General features: G+C 40.2%; 1 pseudogene; it reads left to right on the top strand.

Annotated features, from left to right (window-relative positions):
* LOC127489661 (platelet-activating factor acetylhydrolase IB subunit alpha2 pseudogene) overlaps positions 1-24,688 on the top strand; it is a 96,488-nt pseudogene that overhangs the window by 48,583 nt on the left and 23,217 nt on the right.

The following is a 24,688-nucleotide window of genomic DNA, read 5'->3' as shown; positions in this document are numbered from 1 at the left end:
AGGACCTCATACATACACAATTATAAAGTAAGCAGACATCTAGTCTTCTTCCCCAGGGTAGCAAGTCACCAACAGGAATTGGGGAGCTAATTTTCTAAAGAAATTCAGTTGAAGAATCTTTGGATATGGATACCAAAGAGAACAGGAAGTAGAGGGTGGAGTAAGGCTCAGCATGAAAATAAAAGAGATGGGCTGGCACTGCGGCTCACTAGGCTAATCCTCCGCCTGTGGCTCTGGCACCCTGAGTTCTATTCCCGGTCAGGGCACTGGATTCTGTCCCGGTTGCCCCTCTTCCAGGCCAGTTCTCTGCTGTGGTCCGGGAGTGCAATGGAGGATGGCCCAAGTGCTTGGGCCCTGCACCCGCATGGGAGACCAGGAGAAGCACCTGGCTCCTGCCTTCGGATCAACGCGGTGCGCAGCGGCCATTGGGGAGTGAACCAACGGCAAAGGAAGACCTTTCTCTCTGTCTCTCTCTCACTGTCCACTCTGCCTGTCAAATAAAAAAAAAGAGATGAAGGAGTCTCTTTAAAAAATATTTATTTAGTTATTTTAAAGGCAGAGTCACAGGGAGAGAGAGGGAGGGAGAGAGAGATCTTGCATCAGCTGGTTCACATGACCACAAGTGTTAGGGCCGGGTCAAGCCAAAGCCAGGAGCTTCATCCAGGTAGTCCACAAGGGTGGCATGGGTCCAAGCACTTAGGCTATCTTATGCTGCTTTCCCAGATGCATTAGCAGGGAGCTGTATTGGAAGTGAAGAAGCCAGGGCTTGGACACACACTCTGATATGGGATGCCAACTTTGCCCATGGTAGTTTAACACACTGTGCTACAATAATTACCCACTCCGTCATTACTTTAACACTTCATTTCCAAACATGCATAACTAGCCCAGGAACTTTGAACAAGTCTCTAAACTGAAAGGTAAAACTAAGAGTGAACGTTAGAAAGAAAGGTAAATGTAAACCAGGAAAAAAAAAATAGACAATGCCTTGAAAAATCTCAGTATTCTCAGAGTAATAGGGGAAGAAATTTCACTGATGCTATATGAACAGCAGGTTATAAGCAGGGATTTGGAATAAACCCATGAGAATAAATACGACAAATTTTGAAAAGCAGGCAGGTGGTTTGAAAATTAATACAATTAGATATTACAAAAAGCAGAATGAAAAATAAATATGGATAATTGGGATGATACATTAGAACACAAGGAAAAAATTCTGATGGTGTTTCACAGAGCCCAGAGAAACCAAATGGAAAAGTCTGTGAAGAATTAAATCAAGAATATTTCACAGTACACATGTTTTTGAGTTGAAAGCACCCACTGAGTTTTAGTCTCATGAAATAAAAATACATTCACTAAGGCAATGCTTAGAGTAAAATTCAAGAATCTACAAAGGGCACAACAGCAAAAAAATTCTAAAACCTCTTAAAAAATCGCTGTGTACAAAGAACCATAACGACTCTGAATTCAATAGCAACTCGAGAAGATATAACATCAGCTAAAGCATCTTCAATATTTTGAGGGAAAATAAATTTCACCTTATGAGTATAATTTTGGCAATAGCCAAACTACTAATGAGTTGAGAGGGTATAATACCTTTTGAGACTACATAATGCAAAATAAAAAACAGTACTGTAGATGCTTTCTTGCCCTCCATTAGAACAGTGCTTGGAAAAAAAAATAGGAAAGTTTGAAATCTGCTGAACACAACAGAGAGGGGGAAAGGTCTTCCAGAATGCAAACAAAGGGAAGTGCTAAGAGTATGTGTCAGGCCAAGAGATTGGACAGAACAGTTTGAAGCAGGTGGAAAGAAAGCTCTACAAGGATGTTTTCCAGGTCATTGTGTTTTTAAACCATGAGGCTTGGGAAAGGAGATAATTATTACATGGATATGGAATAAAAATTTGAAGAGTTTTATGGATTCACAGAATTTGTGCAAATTCATTATCTGTGTAGTGAAAATACATGCAAATTAAAAATGTGGGCTTTGTTCAATACAGGAAAAGCAAACCCTTGCAAGAATATGTAATAAGAGAATATTACTTGGCTCAACACTGAAAATACTTACCTAGTTCAAAGCTGAATTTTGAATTAAATGGAACTTTTGCTGTACACACTTCAGAGGCTAAGAAGAAATGGATAGTATTATATAACTCCTTCTCCATTACTTTACATTAAAAGATTCATCCCCTTTCCATATCAGAAAAAAAGAAATACTTGACCAGATCATGTGACCACATCTCTATTTCATACTAATATAACATATACGTGTATCAGTTTCAAACATTTTTTGAGAAAGTTTGTATTTATTGTTAACAGGCTATATTGAGCTAAATACCGTGAATAACAATATTATGTTACTTGAGAAATAATGTTTAAAGCACACAAACATGCAGGATTTTCTATTGATATCCATAAACATAAAATATTTTAATGTATGCAGACAGCCGTAAGAATATTATATCAACGCTACAGGAAAATGACAAAGAGCAATTCACCAGCAATGAGATTCTGGGTGCACCCAGCAACCTGCAGTTGAAACCAGTTTCCTCAGGTGTTTCTGATCCTTGGAGCCGCTTTTGTGTACCTTGAATTTATGCCAAGGTAATACCATGAGGTGGTTTTAAAAATTTTTCCCAGTGAAGCCTTCCGGGTTGATGTATGCAGAAAATGATTCATAGGTCGTTCGCAGACTTTATGTGTAGAAGGAACAACTTTCTTTTAGAGGCATTTCCTTATACTTATCCTTTTGGAAGTCCATATGCTAGTTTTCTGTGCACTGACACAGACTTTTGAAATATTTCTGCAGCTGGTATTTCAATGTCTGGCATTTCAGTTGCTGTGAATTCACTCACCAGATCATTTATAACACTTTAAAATGAGGCCAGTACCCACACCAAGCTTTGGAAAAACTCACAACTAAATAACCATAATAAAAAAATACTATCCTACATTTAATCTCCACTTCTCCTCTGCCTCCTCTCTCTAAACTAAGTCCCCAGACAGAGACAGATCAGAATGTTCAAGTCAATGCTGAAGCCTTGATCAATTTCTAGTAAGTTTATGAATCGAAATCATTATCACATTTTGGGTTGCTCCTTATTCTATACTGTAATAGGTCGGTTAATTTTATTACCCAGTGCTGTGACTTTCACTGCAAGTGACAGAATCTCAGCTTTGACCAGCTTAAGCAAAAAGGGGAGACGATAGAAAGTTTTACACTAATTTCGTAGAAACTAAAAGCAGGAATTTTGTGTGAAAGCAAGAAAGACTGGGAACAGGGATCCTAATACTTCTGTGTCCATTCTCTTCTGTCTGTGCACTATTTTGTCTTCATTCAGAGACAATTACTTTGGCTTTTTTATTTCTTACAGAATTGTTTTTCACTTCTTTTTTTGTGTGGCCAAACTCATAGGAGAAAAATATCTCAATTTTGCTTGGCATTTTTTATCAGGATAGAGGAAACGATTTTCTTATTCATCTTTATTTTATCTGTAGTGATCTGTAAATCCTCTCTTTATTTACTAAGTCTATTTTCTTCAAGAGGAATATTCAAAATTTTAATTCCTTTCTAAGTGTTCTTTATATTTTTAGAATATTAACTTCTTTCCTGTAGTACACATTCCCAGCTTAGAAACTGCATTTGTCTCTAGCCTTTTTAAAATTTTCATCTGTTTTCTTTCATTTCAGTTACTAGACAGAGAGACAGTGAGGGATGGAGAGAGAGAATTTCCATCTTCCAGTTCATTTACCAAATACCCACAACAGCCAAGACTGGGCCAGGCTGAAGCCAGCAGCTTGGAACTCAGTTCAGGTTCCAATTGGGTGGCAGGTATGCAAGTATTTGAGCCTTCATCTGCTGCCTTCCTGGGTATACATTAGCAGGAAGCTGGATAAGAAACAGAATAGCCAGAACTCAAGCCAAATACTCCGATATGGGATACATTTAACCACCCTGCCACATGCCCAATGTATGCCTCTAACTTTGTATGTAATTTGATATAAATAAAATCTTCAATGTTGCCATTTTTTTCACTTGCTAAATTTTATATCATGTCCACAAAGCTGTTTAATCATTATGTAGGTGTTATTCTATATTGTATTCTAATAATTCTAGGACTTTAAAAATATGTAAATCTTAGATGTATTTGAAACTTGTAAGGTATGAGGTATAGCTAGCACTCTTTATATTGTTATTTTGCTACTTGTTTCTATAATTTTGTTGAAAACTTTAGACAAGGAGAAGGCAACTTTAACATATTCAGACACACAAACACACAGAATTCAATCTGAAGTGGAAGATTAAAGAACTACTCCAGTGTCAGTTGAGGCAGTATAGCAGGTTAAGCTGCTTCCTATGACGCCAGCAACATGTATGAGCACTGAATCCAGTCCTAGATGCTCCACTTTTGGTCTAGAATTCCTGCCTATGCACCTGAGAAAGCAGTAAAAGATAACACATGTTTTTGGGTCTCTGCCACTCATCTAGGAGATCTGGACAGAGTTCCAGGCTCCCAACTTTGGCCTGATCCATCCTCAGCCCTTGCCACCGTTTGCGAAGTGAAACAGGGTATGGAAGATTCTCTCTCTCCCTCCCTCCCTCTGTTACTTTAACATTTTAATAACATAATCTTTTTTCAAAACTGTAACAACCCCAAACATAGTAGCATCAAGTACATATTAATCAAACTCTTGTGGGTCGGAGATTTGGAAGAAGTTCAGCTGGTTGGTTGAGGTTCAGCTGGTTGGTTGATTATTTTATTGCCAGCATGAGCCTGTGGAGTTGGCACTGGAGGACCAAATTCCATGATTCCTTCTCTCTCATTTGCCTGCTGCTTCTTTGTTTCTTGCCCTTATTTCCTGTGGGAAAAAAAAAATGATATCTATCCTCCAGAGTGCTTTCTCACCATACCACAGTCACAAGATAGAGGCAACACTCCAAGTGATTGGAAAAGAGCTGGCTGAAAGGCCAATTAAGGGTTAAATCCAGAACTGGCACAATGCGATTTCCACTGTAGTTTACTGGCCAAAGCATTAAAAGAACCCACACTGCCTCCTCATTCCTCCTGATTCAAGGAGGGAAGGCAATAGGTACATTTTCTTCTGGAGTAGTGGCCCTATCCCATCACTGAAAGGTGCTATGGAATATTTTTGTGGCAGCCATATTGGGAAAATACCTTTGAGCTCACAAGCACAACTAGACACATACACTTAATTCTTAATTCCTTATATTAAGGAATATAGTATGTGATACCTGCATTTAATTTTAGGTATTTAGTTAGAATGATTGCCATGGAGGGGTGCGGCAGTGTGGCATAGTAGGCTAAGCCGCCACCTGCAGTGCCAGCATCCCATATGGGCACCAGTTCATGTCCTGGCTGCTCTTCTTCCGATCCAGCTCTCTGCTTGGGCTCCTGCACTCACAAGGGAAACCCAGAAGAAGCATCTAGCTCCTGGCTTTGGATCAGCTCAGTTCCAGCCATTGTGGCCATTTGGGGAGTGAGTCAGTGGATGGAAGACCTTTCTCTCTGTCTCTCCCTCTCTTTGTCTGTGGCTCTACCTCTCAAATAAATAAATAAAATATTTTTTTAAAAAATAGATATTAGGTGCCTGTTATGTGAAACTAGATGCCAAAATGTACTGGGTGAGAATAATAAATGTCACAGAGCAGAGCTTTCCTATAGTTCATGGATTTTTATGATGTCCTTCAATAAAATTTTTATTCCTGCACTGAGGTAAAATAATGCTCATATCAACGTGTTTGTATTCCTGTAAAAACAAAAATATTCTTATAAAATAAATGAGTCATATAATCTTGATTGTTACTGTTGAGAATTGTCTCTACCTTCACTTTTAAACTTTAAAATACATAGTGTTCATTTCACTTTAACAGGTTTCCTTTTTGACTTGGTCAGTCCTCAACCTGACTGTTGATGAGCAACTTGATGTGTTATCCCTCTTAGTATTTTTTTTGTTTGTTCTACTTAATACTTTTGGTTGAATACTGTAATCAATACACAATTCTTAAGTGCTGAAACTTAACTGACAAGTGATCACTGTTAAATATAAGAGTGGGAATAAGAGAGGGAAGAGATGTGCAATTTGGGACATGCTCAAGCTGACTTACCTCAAATGGTAGAGTTAGAAACATACCAGGGGATTCCAATTCAATCCCATCAAGGTGGCATGTACCAATGCCATCTCACTAGTCCCAGTGATCAATTTCTGTTCACAATTGATCATAATGATAGGACTAAGAACCAAAGGGATCACATAAACAAGAATAGTGTCTGCAAATACTAGCTGATAGAATCAAAAAGGGAGAGAATGATCCAACATGGGAAGTGAGATACACAGCAGACCCATAGAATGGCAGATGTCCTAAACAGCACTCTGGCCTCAGAATCAGCCCTTAAGGCATGTGGATCCAGCTGAAAAGCCCATGAGACTATTTCAGGCATGGAAAGCCAAGACGCTCTGGGGGAAAAAAAAAAAAACTAAATGAAAGATCTCCGCGAGTGAGATCCCAGTGGAAAGAACGGGTCATCAAAGAAGGAGGTACCTTTCTCTGAAGGGAGGAAAGAACTTCCACTTTGACCATGGCCTTGTCTAAATATGATCAGTCAGTGAACTCAGGGGGCTTCCATAGCCTTGGCAGCTCATGACAAGAGCCTAGGGTGATTACTGATGCCATAAACAAGAGTGTCAATTTGTTAAGTCAACAACAGGAGTCACTGCACACTTACTCCTCATGTAGGATCTTTGTCCTTAGTGGCTGTACATTGAGATTTAATGCTATAACTAGTACTCAAACAGTATTTTTCACTTTATGTTTCTGTGTGGGAGCAAACTGTTGAAGTCTTTACTTACTGTATGCTAAACTGATCTTCTGTATATAAAGAGAAATGAAAATGAATCTTGGTGTGAATGGAAGGAGAGAGGGAGTGGGAAAGGGGAGGGTTGCGGGTGGGAGGGACGTTATGGGGGGGAAGCCATTGTAATCCATAAGCTGTATTTTGGAAATCTATATTCATTAAATAAAAGTTTAAAAAAAAAAGCATTCTTTCAAAAAAAAAAAAAATACAACTTGCTCTCCGAGGATTGTGGTTTTTGTTTGTTGGTTGGTTTGTTTGTTTTTGGCCAGGCAGAGTTAGACAGTGAGAACGAGAGACAGAGAGAGACTTATATAGACAGTGAGAGAGAGAGACAAAGGTCTTCTTTCCGTTGGCTCACCCCCACAAATGACCGTTAAGGCCAGCGCGCTGGGCCGATCTGAAGCCAGGAGCCAGGTGCTTCCTCCTGGTCTCCCATGCGGGTGCAGGGCCCAAGCACTTGGGCCATCCTCCACTGCACTCCTGGTCCACAGCAGAGAGCTGGACTGGAAGAGGAGCAACCGAGACAGAATCCAGAGCCCCAACTGGGACTAGATCCTGGGGTGCTGGCGCTGCAGGCGGAGGATTAGCCTAGTGAGCCAAGGCGCCAGCCACCAAGGATTGTTTTAAAAACTATTACGGAGTTCATAATTTTAGCACCAATGTAAGCTTATCTCTTAATTCCATTTACCTGCGAGTTTCTGAGGTCTCTTTATGTATGAGACTATTTCGCAATCAATCACTGAATCATTCATAGCTTGAGTGGAAAGGAGAAGGCACGTTCAAAGACAGTTCTATGAATTGAATGTTTATAAACATGTAATCAGAGTGAAAGAAAGCAACAAATGATGGTGAAAGATCTAGGCAGTATGGACATGGGGAAAACATCACCACCGGTAAGCCTGAGCAAGCTGTAAAGAAAAAATAAATCCATAGAAAACGTGAGCCATGGACAAGGGCTGCTTTTAGGAGCGTAACCCTGCCTGAAGCTCCAATCAGAACCTCAGCAAAGGGCACAAGGAGGTTCTCTGCTATCCCTTCCTTCTGGTACATTAGTCTCATGCCAGTAACTCTTGATTGTAATCGCAGACACGAGCCAGAAGACTAGGTTGCCCAGATGACATGATGGATACACAATAATCACAGGCATAAGTCATGAGGACCATGAGATCAGGGGAAGTCAACTCTTAAATAATTGTAGTGGAACAAGAACAGACAGCTGGTTGTTCACTCATTTAATAGTTGAGTCTACATCATTTCAGGATGGACCTCAATATGTCAATTCTTGTTTGAGAAAGATACGTTTGGAAATATTAGAAACAAGCCGTGGCCGGCGCCGCGGCTCACTAGGCTAATCCTCAGCTTTGCGGCGCCGGCACACCGAGTTCTAGTCCCGTTCGGGGCGCCGGAATCTGTCCCGGTTGCCCCTCTTCCAGGCCAGCCCTCTGCTGTGGCCAGGGAGTGCAGTGGAGGATGGCCCAGGTGCTTGGGCCCTGCACCCCATGGGAGACCAGGAAAAGCACCTGGCTCCTGGCTCCTGCCATCGGGTCAGCGCGGTGCGCCGGCCGCAGCGCGCGGGCCGCGGCGGCCATTGGAGGGTGAACCAATGGCAAAAGGAAGACCTTTCTCTCTGTCTCTCTCTCTCACTGTCCACTCCGCCTGTAAAAAAAAAAAAAAAAAAAGAAACAAGCCATTCTATTTCTCAATGAATTACTAGGACTTTTTTCTAAACATTATAATTAAATTCTTTATCAGAGCATTCACATCAACCTCAACATTCATGTGATTATCTGTTTTCCTTATTGACTAACTATTCTGCCAATATGCTTTTTCAGACTCTGTACTTAGAAAGTTTGGGGCCCGTGCAGTGGCACAGTAGCTTAGTCCTCTGCCTGCGGTGCTGGCATCCCATGTGGGCGCCAATTCAAGTCCTAGCTGCTCCTCTTCTTATTCAGCTCTCTGCTATGGCCTGGGAAAGCAGTGGAGGATGACCCAAGCACTTGGGCCCCTGCACTCACGTGGGAGACCTGGAACAAGCTCCTTCCTCTTGGCTTTAGATTGACCCAGCTGCCGGCTGTTGTGGCCATTTGGAGAGTGAACCAGGAGATGGAAGACCTTTCTCTCTGTCTCTCACTCTTTCTGTCTTTAGCTCTACCTCTCAAATAAATAAATAGACTCTTTATTAAAAAAAAAAAGTCTCGGCTGGTGCCATGGCTCAGTTGGCTAATCCTCCACCTGTGGTGCCGGCACCCTGGGTTCTAGTCCCAGTTGGGGCGCTGGGTACTAGTCCCAGTTGCTCCTCTTCCAGTCCAGCTCTCTGCTGTAGCCCGGGAGGGCAGCAAAGGATGGCCCAAGTGCTTGGGCCCTGCACCTGCATGGGAGACCAGGAGGAAGTACCCGGCTCCTGGCTTCGGATTGGCGCAGCACCAGCCGTTGTGGCCATTTGGGGAGTGAACCAATGGAAGGAAGACCTTTCTCTATGTCTCTCTCTCACACTGTCTATAACTCTCTCTCTGTCCATCTCTCTCTCACTGTCTATCTCTTCCTGGTAAAAAATAAAAAAAAAAAAGTCTCATGTAACAAGTGCATGATATCAGAATTTGTAGAACTCATACCTTATTTTGTGCTTGCGAACTACTTAAACTCTCCTGATCTCAGCATCCTTTGGTGAGAAATGAAGTGACACTATTCTTTTAAGTTTTAATTTATTTATTTTATCTATTTGAAAGACAGAGACAGACATGGAGAGAGATCTCTCATTTGTCCGTTCATTCTTTAAATGCCTATAACCATCAGAGCTAGGCCAGACAAGGCCAGAATCTGGGAACTCTGTCTATATTTCCCACATGGGTGACAGGTACCCATGCATTTGAGCCATAACCTACTGCTTCCCAGGGTGCACGAATTGGGAAGATGGAATCGGAGCAGGGCCAGCACTGAACTCAGGCACTCTGATACGGGACACTATGCCAAATATCCGCACAGTCCAGTTCCAATGTTGTTTTGTTTCTCCAGGATATATGGACATAAGGAGAGTGCAGTGTACTAATATCTGGATACCTTGGATACCTCTCATTTAACGTGTGGATATTTGGTCTCTACATACATTCTAGACATTTATCTTTTTTTTTTTTTTTTTTGACAGGCAGAGTGGACAGTGAGAGAGAGAGAGAGAGAGAGAGAGAGAGAAAGGTCTTCCTTTTGCTGTTGGTTCATCCTCCAATGGCCGCTGCGGCTGGCGCGCTGCGGCCGGCGCACCGCGCTGATCCGATGGCAGGAGCCAGGTACTTATCCTGGTCTCCCATGGGGTGCAGGGCCCAAGCACTTGGGCCATCCTCCACTGCACTCTCGGGCCACAGCAGAGAGCTGGCCTGGAAGAGGGGCAACCGGGACAGAATCCAGCGCCCCGACCAGGACTAGAACCCGATGTGCCAGCACCGCAAAGCGGAGGATTAGCCTAGTGAGCTGCGGCGCCGACTCAACATTTATCTTTTACACACGTTCCAAACACCTGTCTGCATTCCTGTTAGTAATTCGTCTCTGAAAATTTCCATTTGTTTACCCAGAAAATAAGGGAAAGAAAGTTGATATTATTGTCTATCATTTTCAGATATGTATTTATGAAAATCTCTATGTATGTATATAAACACACACATATGGCTTATTTAACTACTCTACAGTATCTATTTTTGTATTAACTACACATTTAGTTTTTAAGGGCTAAAGTTATAACCACTTCCTAGCATTGCATTCAATTTTAAAAGGGACTCTGGGACTCATAAAACTCTTAGATATGGCAAATAGTGAAGTTTCTATGCATGAATTATTACTGTGGGGATTTTAGAATACGCACATATAAGTTGCATTTTTCTCTGTTTTTATATTTATACTGATTCTTTGTCAACAAAAATGTATTTTTTAAATTCCTCTCATTAAGCATTGAAACAGCCTGCTTTCTTACCTGGTTTTCCCATGTGCTGACACCATCTCAAGGTGCCTCATATTTGCGGTGTTCCAGACTCTCATAAGCAGAAAAAGGCAGATTTAATTGCATAGATGTTAATTTTAATTTTTGATGTGTTTAACCAACACATCAGTTCCTAGTCTATCTTTCTCAGATTCAGTAATTACATTATCTATTCATTTGTTCAATTCCTACCTCCTCAATACCTTCAATGAAAAGCGCAGTGTGAACATTACTGTTATTTTGATAACAAGAATCTTTTAAACAAGCATTATATTCATACCTAGAACGTATTTTGGATTTTTTATAAATATATATTATGAGCGGGTTCACTTGATCTAAATTTAATCTTGTTTCAAATTTTTGCTATGTGAAACCTGGAAACAAGGAAAGTTCATCTTGTAAGTGAAAAGAACAGCACTGATGTTCCAATTGCTTCTCTCCCACTGTTAGGGAAATAGAGTTGGGGATCTACTTTTCTGCCTCTGATTGGTGTGAGTAACAGAAAGCATGGAATTATTTAGCATGTCGAACCTTAATGGTGCAGTTCAGGATTTATCATGTAAATGCTATCTTAAAATAGTATATTTTAAAATGGTTTGGTTTAAAAGGTGAAAAAAACTTTACAAGTATTTGTTTAAAAATACAATTCTTTGCCTTAGTCATAGTGGAGTTTTAAACTTTCTTTTTAAAAGGTGCGAGTTAAAATATTACACAATAGAATTTCATTTCCATCTGTTTTATCAGGAATGCAAAACGAAGAAGCGTAATATGGATTAACCTTTTGTCTTTTCTAGGGCATCTGTAACACAGGCTTGCTATAACAAAGGGCCTTCAAAGTGCGTGCTCACAAACCACAGAAATTTATTTCTCATGGATCTGGACAATGAAAATCCAGAATCAAGATACCCAGATTCATGCTGGTGCAGTGGCTCACTTGGTTAATCCTCCACCTGTGGCGCCGGCATCCCATATAGACGCCAGGTTCTAGTCCCAGTTGCTCCTCGTCCAGTCCAGCTCTCTGCTGTGGCCCCGGAGGGCAGTGGAGGATGGCCCAAGTGCTTGGGCTCTGCACCCACGTCAGAGACCAGGAGGAAGCACCTGGCTTCAAATCAGCACAGCGCTGGCTGTAGCGGCCATTTGGGGAGTGAACCAATAGAAGGAAGACCTTTCTCTCTGTCTCTCTCTCTCTCACTGTATATATATCTACCTGTCAAATAAAAAACAAAAACAAAAACAAAAAGGATGCCCAGATTCTGTGTCTTGTAAGGGCCTTTTTCCTGGTTCATGAATTCATTTTTTCTGCTTAGGTGCTCATATGGTAGAAGGAGACAAGGCATACAGTTTTTATAGTTCTTACATAAGACCTAGCATAGTTCTTATATAAGAATTAGGGTAGTTCTTATAAAAGAACTAATTCTAATTCTATCTTGATACAATCTTCTCATTTCTTTGTGACTGGGTTTCATAATGTGCATTTGGAGGAGGCATAGCATTCAGACTATAGCAGCAATATTATCAACTGCCCAATTTTCAAGAGGTTCCAGTCAACATTATATTGTCTCCTTTCCCTTCATTCAGTAACCCAATAGAATCCATGTGCCACTAGTCTCTAGGATATTTCCAGAAACTACACGTACAGGTGTTCCTCAAGTTATAATCTGATTATATTACAATAAACCCACTGAAACTTGCAAATATTTTACGTACAAGATGCTTGAAATGCTGCTATCCTGTTGTACCTCCTGGCTGAGTGAGACAGCACTTTGTCCTGTCTCTTAGTTGCTCTTCTAATGGTGAGGGTTCTGTAGGGAGCTGCAGCTGCCACTACCCAGTGTGGCAATGGAGTTTCCTACAACACAGCCCTGGCCCAGGGAAAGAGTCACATTCAAAATTCTAAGTGTGGTGTCCACTTAATGTGAATCACTTTCTCACCTTTGCAAAGTCGAAAAATCATAACTTGGGGATCATCTGTAGTTGCCTTTGTAGCATGGGTTGTGTTTTTTCTGCATTTGACTCTGATAGAAATGCTGAGCAGTGTACTAGGTTGCTTTTTAACGTTAAACAACAGTTGTTTAATTCTGGTAACAAAGAAGATGGAAGCTTTGATTACCCCTGTTTCACAGATAATGAAACTGAGACTCTGGAAACTAAGTGACTTGTGCAAGGGTAGAACCTGACTTGATTCAGGCCATCCAACTCCAGCAGCAGAGCTCTTGGCAAGACTCGGAATTAGTGTAATTATTATTTATTATTCTCTGTCATTTATATTATCACCTTGTTTTCTTTCTCCCATTGGAAAGGTGAATAGCAGAGTATTTCATGATGTTTGTTAAATAATTAAATTATATTTATTTTGGTGCAGAAAAATATTGAAATCCATGCAGTTTTTTAATGATAAGCATTTTATTCAAAGTTTCTGATGATCCCCTATGTAAATTTGCTTTCCTTTTCTGTCACTTTTTTTATTTCTTCTTTGTTTATTACATACACGATCTTCAATCAGGCAGAAAGTAGGAATCATTCTTCTGATGTCTCAGTAGCATTCTATTGTGTGTATGTGTACATTTCCTTTAACTCGTCACCAGTTGATGGACATCTGGGTTGACTGCATATCTTAGCTACTGTAAACTGAATTGCTGTATGTGTAGGTCTATCACTTTATTTTATTACTTCATGGTATAACTTAGGAAAAGCTTTTAAAATGCTAATAAGATGCAACTAGCCGAGTCAAGGTTATGCTGCTTCTCCTTGAGGTTAGGACATACTAGATCTTTCTTGGTGCCCCATTTTCTATAGCATCACATGTCCAGGCCACCTGTTCTTTTCTTTCTAACTTTTATTTAATAAATATAAATCTCCAAAGTACAACTTTTGGATTATAGCGGGTTTTCCCCCCAAAACTTCCTTCCTACCCACAACCATCCCATCTTTACTCCCTCTCCTATCCCATTCTTCATCAATATTATTTTTAATTAGCTTTATATACAGATGATCAACTTAGTATGTACTAAGTAAAGATTTCAACAGACTGCACCCACAAAGACACACAAAGTATAGAGTACTGTTTGAGTAGTAGTTTTACCGCTAATTCTCATAGTACAACACATTAAGGGCAGAGTCCTACATGGGAAGCAGGTTCACAGTGATTTAACAATTGACACTCTTATTTATGAATTCAGTAATCACCTGAGGCTCTTGTCATGAGCTGCCAAGGCTATGGAAGCCTCTTGAGTTCACCAACTCTGATCTTATTTATACAATGCCATAGTCAAAGTGGAAGTTCTCTCCTCCCTTCAGAGAAAGTTAATGCCTTTTTTGATGGCCTGTTCTTTCTGCTGGGATTTCACTCACAGAGATATTTCATTTAGGTCATTTTTTTTGCCAGAGTGTCTTGGATTTCCATGCCTGTGAAACTCTCATGGGGTTTTTGGCCAGATCCGAATGCCTTAAGGGCTGATTCTGAGGCCAGAGTGCTGTTTCAGGCATTTGCCATTATATGAGTCTGCTGTGTATCCTGCTTCCCATGTAGGATCATTCTTTTTAAATTCTGCTCTAAGTTACCTTCATTCTGAATTCTATCTTTGCTTCTATAATTGTCCCTGTGATAAACTTTTAGTCACATGTTTTCTTGAAGCAATTAATTCTGTCAAGAAGCTGAAAGAAAACATAGCATTTGATGATTACTTTCACCAGAATGCATATCAGAGAGATGTGGATTTGAAGTTGAGAACTAGAACTTTGATTTGTGAAACAAAAAACAAACATATCCCCAAATCTACTTTTGCCAAGAGGTGGTGTTCAATCTGGCTTTTAATGAATTTTTGAACTGAAATATCAACCCTTCCAAAGGAAGCCATATTGAATTCTACAAGATTAAAATTAATGTAATCATACTACTGTGTCAAGTATCTAGCAGGAAGAAGAGAATGCAGAAGACTCTATTTCGGTGTAAATTAAGGCAACCTCAAATGTCAATCTAGACTTTGCAGGACCAAAAATATGCAAGAGGAATGCTGAAACAAAGAAGCAGGTAGTGGGAGAGGGGACGTGGGATTGTAGAGTCAAACATAGGCCTACACCCAGAAACAACGAATCTGGAATTGTTTAATGGCTGAAATTCAGATTTCAAGACTGAACTGTTGTAGGAATATATTTAAAGCCTCAAATTGAAGTGTATAGAATAGTTAAGGGGAGGGGGAGGAAGTAGTGGATCTTGGTAATAAACTATGAGATATGTAGCACTTCAATGTTACCCAATGAAAGTTGATCACCCACAGCAAGCCAAGGTATATGGGATCACAACATCACATGGTTTCTAGAGGATAAGAAAAAATGTTACAATAAAAATCCAGCTAGTAGCTTTGAATGCAAATGATAAAGATATGGACATGAATGGAGGCTGGGGAGACAATAGGAAGGGTGCCTTAGTCCATCTTCTGTTGCCATAACAGAAGACTACAGACTGAGAAATTTAGCTGGGGAAGTTGACAAGACCAATACCAACTTGTTTCATTTGATGAGACCAATAGTGCTGCACCGTCATATGGTAGATGATATTGTATGGTGAGACAGAGGAAGTATGCCTGCATCTTCTCATAAAGCCTCTAATGTCATCATGAGGGCTCCACACTCGTGAAGAACCCTAATGGTCTCTCAAATGACCCATCACAAATACCACCAGTCTATGGATTTCAGAATCAAGTGTATTTTTCCCCTCTTCTTTGAAAAATGATTCATTAGTAAGACCTAAATCAGGTACATATCAAAATGTTACATAAATATATGACTTCCCAAAGAAGCCTTGTAAGATTAGGTTAAGATGCCCTAACATACCACTTTGTAAATTCAGAAACAAACGCTGAACCAAGTCATGTGCCATTGCTGAAAGGCAAGTCATGGATTATAAAAAGAATGCTTCACAAAACTAAAACAAGTCGGGGAACACTTAAGAAACACTAGCCTCTACACACTGGAAACCACCAGCCTAGAAATAGGTTGGTGATGCACCTGTGAGTCTCTAAGGACAAATTGAGGCTTTCCCTTCACAACTTGTGCATCTCTTCTACTCAGTTAAAATACAGGGAGGATGCTTGGACATTCTGAGACAGAATGAATTTTTTCCCTTGCTTCCGGAAGGTTGGATGCTGCACTGGTTTTACTTGCTCCTCTCTATGATACCCTCTCTCAGGGATTAAGTTTCCAGCACATGGACTTTTGGAAGACACATTGAAACCCTAGCACAGGGTATTTATAAGATGATGCCTTGCAGTAAGCTGTAAGACTTTGGGCAGGAGTTTGAGGATAATAAGAAAGAGCACAAGACACTAGTGATTGATGGAGTTGGGGTGATCTTCATGGGCACCAGTGGTCTGGAAATCAGAATGCCAACAAATCCATTGTAGATGCAGAGTTACATGACTAGGGCCTCTGTCTCATAATCCTGATGATGCGGGAAGGAGAGTGAGGTAGACCCAACAAATGGCTGAAATGTGGCTCAGGCCTGGGCTCTGCCTTTTGTGGCTGTGAGACCTTGAGACCAGTCTCTTGATTCCTTTCCTATAAAATGAGAATGCTCCCAGAAGCTGTTAGGAGAAACAGAAAAAGAGTGCATGTTTCTGTACTTAAAATAGTGACTCAAATATAAATGCATCAGCAGATATGTGCCATTATTGTTACCCAGAATAGCTTGAGGGAAGCTTAGCACACTCACAATTGAATGTTGGAAGTGGAGGCAGCTGATTAGCAGAAGTCAGAATTACTGGGAAAAACACAAGAGAGAAGGGGTAAGATAGGTATTTAGAAGGTACAACAAATTGGACATAGGCTAGGGTCCTATGTGATTATTTGTGATTAATGCATTAAGAACTTTACATTGACCACTTTTTTTTTCTTTTTTAGGAATAGGGATGCTACATGAAGAGTCTATAAAATCTTCACATAAAATGCATATTATGAAAAAATTCTGCACAAATTTCAAGATTCTTTGCATCAAAACGAACTTACCATTTAATTTTCCACAAACTTTTGAACTATCCCTGTATAATACTTTCTGGTTGTTGAAGTTATTTAATGTAACTCCCTATGTTCTCCTCCCAGACACTTAGCAAAGCCTGATAGCCACACAAAAGACTTCCAGGTATGTGTGTGTGTATGTGCGCTTGTGTGCATGTGTGTAATATAAGAGAGTGACTCCACATTTGGGTTGATGGGATAAAATGGAAAAAGGGCACACCAGAGAGCAAAAAAGGAAAAAAAAAACTAATTTATCCCAGTCAGTAGCATAGAGACAGCAGTGATTTTGAGATTCTAAAACCCTAGAGAATGTGCAGGGGATCTAAAACAGGCATTATGTATCAACAATATTTAGATATGAAAACACAAGCAAGGACAGTGTAGCTAATAAATGGGCTATAATTGACTAAACAAATATTTATTAAGAGCATCCTCTATGACAGATATTTTGTTAATCTTGGTAATAAAAATATATGTAAATGGATTTTGTATTTAATGCTTTACCATGCATGAGGGAGATAGACAAAAACATTGGGAATACAATGTGATACAACCAGATGAAAGATGATTTTAGTGTGCCTAATGAAGCCAAAGTTGATTTGCCAGACCAGAAGATCAAAAGGCTTGATCTGTTACCTGACACATGCCTGTGAATCTCTAGATGAGGGAGAGAGCAAACGCATATTCCAGGTAGAATCAAAGGGGTGATTGAGAATTTGTCATGCTATAAGAGGCAAAAGATGAAGACACGGTGGAAAGCAGTCATGGTAAGAAGAGCAGGAAATCCTCAGATGGTAAAGGGTCTCTTATGCATGATAAGGAATTTACTACCACTTTCTCTGGTACAAGCAGTCGTGCAAGAGTGCGGGTCTGGACAGTGTCTGAATTGGCTGCTGGAGGCGCTGCTGTTCTAGGAGACGGGGCTTGCATTGCTAAGGAAACTCTGAGGCATGCTGTAAAATGTTGTTTCAGAGTCTTTTTTTTTTTTTTTTTTTGACAGTCAGAGTGGACAGTGAGAGAAAGAGACAGAGAGAAAGGTCTTCCTTTTCCATTGGTTCACCCCCTCAATGGCCGCTGCGGCTGGCACACTGCAGCCGCCACACCGCGCTGATCCGAAGCCAGGAGCCAGGTGCCTCTCCTTGGTCTCCCATGTGGGTGCAGGGCCCAAGCACTTGGGCCATCCTCCACTGCACTCCCGGGCCACAGCAGAGAGCTGGACTGGAAGAGGAGCAAGTGGGACAGAATCCGACGCCCCGACCGGGACTAGAACCCCGGAGTGCCGGTGCCACAGGTGGAGGATTAGCCTATTGAGCCAGGGCACCAGCCTCAGACTCTGGAGTCTTGCTGTGCTACAGACTTCTAGTTCCATCCCAACCTCCCAGTGGATACTTTCTAGGAATAGAGCTTGAGATTATGCTCCCTTGGCAAGTGTGGCAATTATTTTTCATGCAGGACAAAAGTTTGAGGATAATGATCTTGGGATGATTCCATGAGCAACTCTGTTACCGTCACTAACCAGGCTGTCAGGAGAGAGAGGAGGAAAAGGAGTGGAGGCAAGACACAGGGACTATCATTATGTTCTTAGAATTGTTCCTACAAATCCCATCGAATCTGTCAAAACTATTTAAAAATTAAAAATTAAAAACAAAGAATAACAAAAAAAGTTCAGGAAGTAGCGTGGTAAGATTTGTCTCTTTGAATGTTCACTATAAGATTAAAATGATGCAATTTTGGAGGTGGGGAAGGGGAATAGGTAACAGGAATTGACCATGGGATTTTGAATAAGGACATTTCTGTGGTTGCTTCAATATACAAGATATTCCCTTTATTATTAGTCCATACTATGTGTCTCCAGAACAGAGATAAAGTTTGCTAATATACATCATTTTTAAAATATTTCAAAATTCATCTTGTTTATTGTTAATTGACTTATTTATGGTTCTGTTCATTTCAAAGCCTATAAAATATAATTCAGGAAGGATCTGTCATCATTCTCCTGAGACGTATATAATCCTGGAGTCAATGACGAGCTCTGCTTGTTAAGGTAAAATAATAGATAGACACTTAGTCTAGCAGTTAAGATGCTCATTAAGATGCTTTCATCCCACACCAGTTTCTGAGTTTGATTCTCAGCTCTAGCTCATGATTCTGGTTTCCTGCAAACACAGAACCTGAAAGGCAACAGTGACAGCTCAAGTGGTTGGATTCCTGCCACCTACATGTGAGACCTGAATTAAGATCCTGGCTTCCAACTTGGGCCCAGTCTAGTCCTGGCAGTTTGGATATTTAAAGTAACAGCAGACAGAAGATTCTCTCTCTTTGTCTTTCACAATAGATGGTGAAGTATTTACTTTAAAAATACTATGCTCAGGGCTGCACAGTGGTGCAGCTGGGAAAGCCGCTGCCTGTAGTCCCGGCATCCCATATGGGTGCCGATTGGAGACCCAGCTGCTCCACTTCCAACCCAACTCTTTGCTTGTGGCCTGGGAAAGCAGTAGAAGATGGCCCAAGTCCTTGGACCCCTGCACCCATGTGGGAGACCCAAAGGAAGCTCCTGGCTCCTGGTTTCAGATCAATGCAGCTCCAGCTGTTGTGGCCAATTGGGGAGTGAACCAGTGGATGGAAGTCCTCTCTCTCTCTCTCTCTCTCTACCTCTCCTTCTTTCTGTGTAACTCTGCCTTTCAAATAAATAAATAAATAAATAAATAAAATGTTACACTCATGTGTAATAGTGACCTACATTTAGTGAGCTACTGCGAATCATGCCTTAAGGAATAATGAGATAGTAGTTGACAGTAGCTCTTACTGTATTTAATTTCCATATACTAATAAACCTCAGTATTTTTATAAAGATATACTTATTAATCTAACAGGTTATAATAATAAATATCATAAAAAGAAACTAAAGAATCAACAATGATTATAAAGTCAATATTTAAATAACGAGTGGATGATTTTGACATTTTTGCATACTTGGTAGGAAAATAATCTCTGAGAAAACCAAGGTATTTTCATAAAACCCCTATTTCTAAAACTAGGACTTCAGAATTTTTTTTATAATTTTTTTTATTTGACAGATAGAGTTAGACAGTGAGAGAAAGAGAGAGACAGAGAGAAAGGTCTTCCTTCCATTGGTTCACTCCCCAAGTGTCTACAACGGCTGGAGCTGTACCCATCCGAAGCCAGGAGCCAGGTGCTTCCTTCTGGTCTCCCATGTGAGTGCAGGGGCCCAAGCACTTGTGCCATCCTCCACTGCACTCCTGGGCTACAGCAGAGAGCTGGACTGGAAGAGGAGCAACCAGGACTAGAACCCGGCGCCCATATGGGATTCAGCAGACGGAGGATCAACCAAGTGAGCCACAGTGCTGGCCCCCAGAAATCTTAAGTACATGTCAGTCAATAAGTGCCAGGCAGCCATAGAATGCAGTCACCTCTGGGGACACAAACTGACCACTAGGGACTACAGTCCAAATCACAGCACAGTTTGAATGTCTACAATCAGGACACAAATCCTGAGATTTTGCAGTGAAAGGTTGGAGAGGAAAATAACCTTCCCCATACAGGTGAATCCCAAAGAGTGACAGCTTCAGTGGGTAACTTACATAGAAAGGGAGCCCACACCCACAGGGAAACTGCATGTATGAAAGAGGAAAAATTCCTTACTTGAGAAAGAATGGGCTTTTCAGTAACTGGAGATTGGATAATTAGCTTTGCCTTTTGAAAATAAAAATAAAATTAAAATAGCTTCCTCATCACATACTATACTCCAAAGTAAATTAAAGATGGAGTAAACCAAATGGAGAAATTTAACTTGTAAATATTAAAAGAAACATGAAATAGTTTTATAGTGACATAAGTAGGGCTTTTAACAATAAGACACAAAGTAAAATATTGAATGTATATTGAATAATTCAATCCCATTAAGGTTAAAAAAATACTTGTTATCACCAAAATGTGAACACTACTATAAAACTGAGAAACAGTGTCTGTATCACATAGCCTATGGAAATGTCATTAGTTTAGTGATCAGAATATATAGAAAAAAGGGAGGGCATGCTTTTGACTCAGTGATTAAGATGCCACATGCCATGGCTGAAACCCGACTGGAGGGTCTGAGTTCAAGTTGTGGCTGTGCTCCTGGTTTCCAGCCAGGGAGGCAACGGGTGAAGGCTCAAGTACTTGGGCCCCTGCCACATACACGGGAGACCCTGACTGAGTTCCCAGCTCCTAACTTAGGCCTGTTATGAGCATTTGTAGAGTGAACCAGAGGATGGGAGATTCTCTCTCTCTTTCTCTCTGTGTGTGCAGGTGTGTGTCTCAGTGAATATCAAATTAAATAAACAAACATTATAAGAAATCATTTTAAAAACTCTTAAAATTCAGTAAGAAAAATTCCTGGCATAAAATAGATGGCACAAGAATAGTCATTTCATGGAACTGGAAACAAAAATGGTGATGGAACATGTGACAATAACATTATTCTTACCATTAATGAATTCATATTAAAAACAGATTGAGGTATTTTACATTAACTAGTGGACAGAAACTGCAGAATTGAATAATACAGCACTTCTTTCCTTATCTGCAGGGCATACATCATAAGATCCCCCCAGTGGATGCTTGAAACTGAGGTTAGTACTGAAGTCTATGTATACCACGTTTCATTCTTACTAGATCTTAGCAGCTTGTGCATACATTATTTCTTCTTTCTTCATTGAGAACATTCACTTTTCACTCAAAGGCCGAACTGTACAACTTCCCTGTTGTGTATCTGAATTTCCAGCAACACCACTTTCGCCTTTGGGGGCCATTCACTGTGATACTGTAATATCCATGACCTACCCCTCTTGGTTCCCACTGTCTTGGGTTTCAGCTGCAATATTTCTTCCTTCCAGAAGTCTCTTTATGTACAAAGATCATGTCATACCCTGGGGTGTACTTAATTGGTCTTCTGTCCTTTTCCTACATATCATCTCTCAGTTACGATTATCTGATAACTGAAGTCAAGTGACTAATGAGAATCTATTTTATACAGCCTGGATGCACTTACCAGAGGGCAGACTCAGGCTCTGGATGAGATGGAACAGGAAGGCTCAAGATTTCATCTCACTACTCAGAAATGCATACACGTTACAACTTAACAAATTGTTTATTTCTAGGAATTTTCATTGGATGTGTTTGAATCATTGTTGCATGTTGGTAACTGAAATCTATGCAAAGTGGAACAGGAGATAAAGGGAAACTTTTAAACCAAACTCCGTAAAGCACACGCAAAAACAATTTTTAAAGAATAAGTATTTATTTATTTGTCTGAAAGACAGAGTTACAGAGAGAGAGAGCAAGAGCGAGAGCGAGAGAGATCTCATCCACAGGTTCACTCCCCAAATAACTTCAACGGCTAGGGTTGGGGGAGGCAAAAGCTAGGAGTCTGGAAGCTCATCCAGGTCTCCCAAGTGGGCGGCAGGGACCCAAGCACTAGGGCCATCATCCACTGTCTTCCCAGGAGCATCAGTAGGGGGCTGGATCAGAAATGGAGCAGCTGGTACTCCAACTGGCACTCATATGGGATGCCGAAACTGAAGGCAGAGGCTTAACCTGCTGTTCTACAACACTGCCCCAGATAGAAACAGAAACTATTCAGAGCTGGAGAAGAGGTTCTTTGGTACAAGCACCATGAAAACTGCAGTGTTTCCCAGTATAGTTGAACACACATAAACCCTATGATCATGCAGGTCCATTCTTAGGTGAGGTGCACTACAGAAAGCCTATTTAAACCCAGTTGAACAATATTAATGCAGTTTTGTTGCCTTTTCATCCATTTAACCACTATTTTCATGCTATAATTTTTAGTTCTCAGAAAACATAATTTAAAATTCAATTTTCTTTATTATTTTAATGACCTTTAAAAATTGCTTTGAGAAAAACCCTTGAATTTTGATCACATTAGTTTTGGTTTAACCATGTGCCATGTTCTGCATTTGTAAAAATTATTTACATTATTCATATCATCTGTTTTTCCAAAACAAATTTATTCTCTTGCCTCTTTCCCTATTGAAGGGGATTTTGAGAAGAGAAAAAATCCTGAAAATTCATGATCATTTCTTCATTATGAAGATTTCACAATTTTCACAGAAATGTCAAAAATCATGTCATTGTAATCAAATTATCATATGAGTGCTGACAAATATTATACCCGATATTTGGGAATGAAAGTTTGTAGTTAAATGTCATTTTAAGGAATTTTGCAAGCAGAGTAAAATATGCTGCTGCTGCACTTTTATTGAACAACCAGTATTAGCCCTCATTTCATAATATTTACCTTGGAGATCTAAGTCACAATATTTTCTTGAGTGAGATACCATTGTTAAACACACGGTAATGAGAAGTGTTGACATTTTATTGAAAATCACTATATATTGCTAATCTGCTATGAACATTGCTATGGCAGTGGAGAAAAATCTGTCAAAATGTGTTGAACTCTGTTGTGGTGCTGAAAAAGAATAACTCCTCTCAGTTCTTGGTCTTGTTTAATTGTCATTTCTATTTAATAAAAAACAAAACAAAACAAAAAACAGGTTACCCGTTTACTCCACGGCCCTCTCCTGCTGGATTCCTGTCCTTGTAGAAATTCAGCAGGAATGTTGCTTTTTTCCCAAAGCGTTCTTTTGTCCAGAATTAAAAGCCAGGCTTCTGAGAAGTACTTCCTTGCTTATCTGTCCTTTCCCACATGGTACCTCACATAGATGTGATTATCTGTCTACTCTTCCCGTAGCCTACTTTCTATAACTAAGTTTGGGGCCCAATTGTGTAACTTTGTTTCTATTTATTCTTAAATGACTATAAATACGTGTATGCATTTGTGTGTGTTTCTGTGGGTATTTAACTTGCAATGTTACCTATGGGAAATTGAGATAACCATTGAAAATCCCAGTTTACATTTCTTTCTAAGACTTGAGGAATTGAATAAGATAAGCAAAGATCTCATAAAAGTTAAATCTATTAACTATGTTTATAAAATTTCATTTTATCTGAAAGGCAGAGAGAGAGAGAGAGAGAGGGATAGAGAAAACTGCAATGTATTGTTCATTTCCCAAATGTCCTCAACAGAAAGGCTTGGGCTAGACCGAACTCAGGAGCCCAGAATTCATCTGGGTCTCCCACAAGGGCGGCAGGGACTCAAGTACCTGAACCTCATCTGATGCCCTCTGTGTGCACACTGTGAAGAAGCTGAATGGAAGCAGGCTAAATAGGAATCAAATGAGGCACTCTAACATGAAATGTGTGTGTCCCAAGCAGTGTCTTCACTGCTATTCCAAACACCTGCCTGAATTTTTCAGTTTGCTCATTCTACGCAGACTTAAAGAAATTGGAAGCCTTAAGTAAATTGTTCATTTAGCAAGCACAGGTGGATTATATCACATTTGTGAATAGTTGTTCATATTTAATAAACCGATAAAGCTATTCACTCACCTGTGCATTTCACTGTGTACAAGAACCATACTTGCCCTTAGATTTTGTGTGCAGTTGAGAAAGGGACAAAAAGCTGCACAGATGCCTTCAACTTTGTCAACTGAAATGTCTTACTTGCTAAGAGCTGACGGAGCGCTTTATTCAAAAGTAATGCTTTCGCTTTCTGCTGAAGCCATAATGAGTTCTATTAAGGATTTATAATGCAGGTTCAGAACAGGAAGACTTTGAAATTGCCAAAGAAGAAGCAGGATGGCATTAAAAATAAACAGGAATTGGCATTTGGCCTGCTGGATAAGACCTCACTTTCCACGTTAGAGTGCCTAGGTTCAGTTCTTGGCTCTAACTCTTAACTTTAGCATCCTGCCAA

This window comes from Oryctolagus cuniculus, chromosome 2 (genome assembly GCF_964237555.1).
Source record: "Oryctolagus cuniculus chromosome 2, mOryCun1.1, whole genome shotgun sequence".
NCBI lineage: Eukaryota > Metazoa > Chordata > Mammalia > Lagomorpha > Leporidae > Oryctolagus > Oryctolagus cuniculus.
This window is presented reverse-complemented; position numbering and strand designations above follow the sequence as displayed.